Source organism: Herpailurus yagouaroundi, unplaced genomic scaffold (assembly GCF_014898765.1).
Source record: "Herpailurus yagouaroundi ecotype Mexico unplaced genomic scaffold, PumYag 186, whole genome shotgun sequence".
Taxonomy (NCBI): domain Eukaryota; kingdom Metazoa; phylum Chordata; class Mammalia; order Carnivora; family Felidae; genus Herpailurus; species Herpailurus yagouaroundi.
In genome coordinates, this window is record NW_024412417.1 from 16,772,450 (window position 1) to 16,777,920 (window position 5,471).

General features: G+C 40.7%; 1 long non-coding RNA gene across 2 annotated transcripts; it reads left to right on the forward strand.

Moving 5' to 3' along the window:
• The first annotated feature begins 1,800 nt into the window (after positions 1-1,800).
• LOC121042844 (uncharacterized) lies at positions 1,801-4,468 on the forward strand. 2 transcript variants are annotated; one of them, XR_005796486.1, is made up of 4 exons: positions 1,801-2,377; positions 2,622-2,693; positions 2,939-3,142; positions 4,256-4,468. It is a non-coding gene; the product is annotated as an uncharacterized LOC121042844 (long non-coding RNA). The 2 variants fall into 2 exon arrangements; XR_005796485.1 differs by having other exon boundaries at positions 2,622-2,663.
• Positions 4,469-5,471: the final 1,003 nt, after the last annotated feature.

Sequence of the window (5,471 nt, forward strand, 5' to 3'; positions counted from 1 at the left end):
AGTTACCACATTGCTAGTAGGAGTTCAAAATGGTATAGATATTGTGGCATACACTGTAACGGGTTTTTTAATTTTAATTTTAATTTAATTTAATTTAATTTTAATTTTGCTATGAGTTTAAACGTACACTTATGAAATGACCCAATCACTCTCCTTCTGGATATTCACAAATGTATAGTGAAAATCTTACACAAAAGTCTGTATGTGAGTGTTGATAGAGGGTTATTCACACTTGCCCAAATTTAGAAACAACCGGATGTTATTCAATTGGTGAATGTATAAACATACCGGCACATCCATAAAAAACAAACATGTATAAGTTTTAATTGCATTTTGATAAGCATAAGTAACCAGAACCAAAGGGCTACATGTTATATGATATGATTTATATGCCATTCCAGAAAAGGTAGAACAATTGGAAAGAAAAACAAACCAATGGTTAACAGGGATAACAAGGGATTGTCTGACTACAAAGGGGAACAGGAGGAAATTTTTAGGATAATAGTATTGTTTTATATCATAACTTTATGGGAAATATACAAGTCTGCATATGTCACATCCCATAGGCTGTCCACCAGCAAATTTTACTGCATATAAATTTTTAAAAATCAACAATGTGGGGCGCCTGGGTGGCTCAGTCGGTTAAGCATCCGACTTCAGCCAGGTCACGATCTCGCGGTCTGTGAGTTCGAGCCCCGCGTCGGGCTCTGGGCTGATGGCTCAGAGCCTGGAGCCTGTTTCCAATTCTGTGTCTCCCTCTCTCTCTGCCCCTCCCCCGTTCATGCTCTGTCTCTCTCTGTCCCAAAAATAAATAAATGTTAAAAAAAAAAATCAACAATGTGTGGGAAACTCACAGAACCTATAATGAATGAACCTAATCATATTCTGCATGAATAACATTTACCACATAAAATGGAAATAGTATTTCGACTGGCTAATGTAAGGCAAAAGACAAAAAAAACACACACACAAATATTTTATTCTGGTTAGGACATTTGTCTCTCACAGATCTGTAGCTTACCAATTCTGAAGCTATTTTTATATTTTTATACTAGATTTGAAAAATAAACAAATGTATTACAGATAATGAAAGCCAGGTTTTTCAAGGTTAGATAAAGAAATCATAAATAGTACAGGGGTAGGGGTGGGAAAGCTAGAATAAGCCAAGAGGCATTTGATTGGAATCATAAGTATCAATATGGACTCATGTTTTTGTTATGTATGTGTGCGCAGGTTTTCATATGGATAAAGAAATACAGGTGTCTATGGGCATGTGTTTGCATATGTATATATATATATATATATATATATACACACACATATATATATGCAACCATTATATACACACATACATGTATATCTATATATATATGTAGATATGTGTGTGTGTGTGTGTGTGTGTGCATATCTATATCCAATGGGGTGGGGGGTGGGGGGCGAAGGAACGAAGGAACCAAACTAGGTTTAGACATGAAAATTCAATGAAATATATAATCCTAGCTTGGATCCTGGTACAAGAAAAGCCTCCTTGGAGAAGCGGTTGGTTCCTGGCTTCCAGCAGGGAAAACACAAGATCAGCCTGGATTATCTTTTGGTGCCAAAAATAAATGCTCCAAAAAGGATGGGGACATGTCAAAAGGGCATAGGAATCAACACGAAAGAGCTTTCAACAGCCAAAGCTAAGATTTTTGAGCAGTAAAATAATAATAATGTATTATAACCCATAGAATTAAGTAAATATCCATGAGTTCATACTGATAAATCTAAATAATTGAATAAATAAATAAATGCGAAGGAAAGAATAGCTCTTCCTTTCAAAATAATTTCAACTGATAAATGTAGAAGAATGAGGGAAATAGAAAATTATCATTAGTACACCACAGCAACAATTACTTGCTAAAATTAATAGGCAAAAGTTTGAGGAGAAACTGCTTATTTTCATTGCCTCAAAGAGTCTCCCCCAAGATCTTTATTAGTTAGAAAGGGGAAAACAGTAACGTTATAGGGGGGAAACTGCTGACATCACCTGAGCCAAGGTAGCACTGTTAGCAATAGATACATGCAATGTATCTTATTAGTATCATGTATCCCTTGATGTTCTGCACTGAGAAGGATACATCAGTTCTGTGGTATTCTTGCTAAAATACATGACCTTCATCCAGTCATGAGAGGACACATCAAGAAACTCAAACAGAGATAATCTACAAAGTAACTGACCAGGACTCTTTCAAGGTCATAAAAGACAAGGAGCCACAGAACACAGATTGGAGGAGACTGGGGACACAGAAAAACTAAATGCGCAACGGACCAGATCCTGGAACATTAAAAGGATATCCGTGGAAGAGCTGGTGAAATCCAAGTGCGTTCCGTAGTTCAGGTAATAGTATTCTACCAATATAAATTTCTTTGTATAATTGTACTACGGTTATCAAAAATGCTAACCTGAGGGGAAACCGGGTGAAAATTATATGGGAACTCTGTGCTAGTTTTGCAACTTTTCTGTAAGTCTAAAATTCTTTCAAAATTAAAAAAAAAAAAGTCTAGTCTGATCTAATATTAAACTTCAATCTTTCATGTGATTTAACACTTCTCACCCCCTCACCCCCCTTATCACTATGCAGCCTTTGACATCTTCAGAGTGGGAGCTGGGAGAGGGACAAGAGGTAAGAATCAGCAAAGCACTAATCTGACAGGTATGTAGCTCTGTGGCTTTAATACTACCTGGGTATAGCAAATGACATCCAAATACTACTTCCTGTTTCTCATCCATTCCTCACCTGCTTTTGCGCCAATTCCTCCTTGCTGGGGAGCTGGAACTCATTTTCTGGCATGGCTAGATGCAAACTCCAGATAATCAGTGATGGCTGCTCCCCTCAGTGGCTACATCTGACAGTTCATCTCTAGTTTCTTTGAGCTAATGTGGATTTGCTCCTGGCAGGAAACCATTCCCCATGGAGGACTCCTTCCCAAGATGGCTCTTGGCCAGCTCTCTTCCGTTCTCTCGGAGGCATTCACATTGCTGCTCATTCCAAGGTGTAAGAACAGAAAGACCCCAGAAAGGATTTTGCCTGCTGGACCGGGCCTACATGTTCCAGTGTCCTTCTCTTCTCACCGTGCAACAACAAAATACGTTTAAAAGCTGGTAAGAGGTAGTGAGTGGAAATTAATTTTAACATACTTACGGGGGGGAAAAATGATATTGATCAGCTTTTAGTGTATTGTGCTATTTTGATACACTTGTATCAACAACGAGACTGTATACAGACAGACTTTTATTAAAAAGTTTTGATGTTCTTGCTTTGGGGGATGCAGGAAAGAGGGACTTTTCTAAAAATGCAAAATTTGTTTGATGTTTCCAATATAACTGGAAAAAGTGCCACATTTTAGTTTTCTGAACATTGGCTTTTCTAAGCCCGAACCAATAAAGGATAAATCCCCATGTGACTGAGCTCAGTTGGTGTATTAGTAGGAGGGCAAGCAAGGCAGAGTGAGAAGAAAGCATTGTACGAGGCTGCGGCGTGGCCAGAGGAGGTGAACTCCTGTGCACATTCTGCTTGATCAGAAGACGCTCAGAGTCGGTTCATCTCCTCGCCATCCCTCAACGCATCCCTCAGGCACAGCCCAGTAGTAGCAAGCGTAGTAGGAGCATGATGGCTCCCATCACCTCCTGTCACATCCAGTGAGGCCTCCTGGGCTCTGAGTGTCTCCAGTCTGATAAATAGACTGGACCATGAGGCAAATGAGAGATAAGTGACCCTGGTTTTGTGTTTGTTCACGAAACCTGCACTAGATGAGCTACTGCCTCTTGCTTCTGGGCTTTGGGCGCTTCATTCAAGGTGGATGGGATAATAAGAGAGTAAGTTGTTTCCACATTAGGGTCAATTAATCCTTTTCCATGGATTTGGGAAATACTCAGTTTAGTCCATTGTCACAAAGCGAACATACCCATTGAATCAGCATACAGATCAAGAAACAGAATATCAGCATTCTGTGTGCTTCCCAAAAGCCCCTGGGCATGCACTTCCTTCCAGTTACTATCCCACCGCTCTAGCTTTGCTTGTTTAAGAATTTTGTGTAGAAAGTATGCCCTCTTCTGAATCTGATTTATTTCACCCAGCACAATGTTAACTAATGGTTTCTCTTACATAACTTTTAGGATTACTTACCTGTGTCACATGCATACAGGAAAACGTGCAAAATGCACATATAAACTTAAAGGAAAATTATAAAATTAAAAACTCATGTTCTCCCACAGGTTTCCAAAGTCGATTTTTACCAGGATCTTAGAGCTGCCCCGTGAGTTCTTCTTTCAATGCAACCTTCCCTCTCCAAACCGAGTAGCATCAGCAAACCTAGCTGTGTGAGGCAAGGGCAATGTTGGCATCATAATGAAGATTCCCAGGAGAAGATATACTGAGCAGAGTGTCCCTCTCTTGCTTCGTCTCACTGGAGGTTTAGAAGAGTCCCTTCTGGGGAAATTGGTGGACAGGATGAAGTGAGTTCCGGGACACCCAGGGCTCCCGACAGTCAGGGCCTGTGGCAGGGCTGTGAATGCGCAGGGAAGGTGCTGTCTGACAGGAATGTACCCACATTGTGAGCAGCTCAGTGTTGTCTGCTTCTCCTTTGCCGTATCCCGTCTCTCGTGTCCGAGAATAGGACAGAACAGGATTCATCTGCAGATCCAGATGAGTGTCTTCAGCTGATCAGCGAAGAACAGACGATCAGGTGGATACTTCTCCAGTGCATGGTTGAGACCTGCCAAGTTCAGGTCTTCTTCTAGGCTGGCCAACCCCTGCAGATTCTGTTTTCCAGTTAAATATATCGGAAATGGCAATGATGATCTTGTGAGAACAGCCCTGAGCATGTTGAGTCGTACTGCCCTTCTCTCCCCGCCCTCAATCTTCTCCTGCTAATGGCCTTCTGGATCAATCTAGAGGTTTCTTAAGAAAAGAGTAGGAGAGAAAGAAAGGAAATGTCCCTTCCTCAAATAAAACTTGGGTGAAGCCCTATGTTAAAAGGCTCTGGCCCTCAAGGGGACAGCAGCACAAGAGGCACCGGAACGGTCCATGGGAGTAGTGGTGCCCAAAACCAATCTCTCCTTTTTGCTATTGACCGCTTCTTTCCTCTGGAACTGAATAAATAAAGGCAATGTAAACCTGATTGCTTTATTTTCCCTCTTCAATAATAACGAATTCCTATTTTCTCAATAGGATAGCATTGTAGGATATTATAGAGAAGGAGTGGTTGGAGGAAATTTCAGACAGAGTTGGAAAATATAGATAAACTCTGCTGTGCCTGGGGTTTAAGGCCAAGACAGAATCATCCCTTTGTTTCCTTCTTGTTTGCCTTTAATCCATAATAACACTCGCGAGGTGAGAGATAGAAACACAGAGCAGGCTCTCAGAGAATTAGTTCTGTTCGTATGGAGAAATCTGAAAAGCACCATTCATTTCTAGCAGGAGAACAGCAGA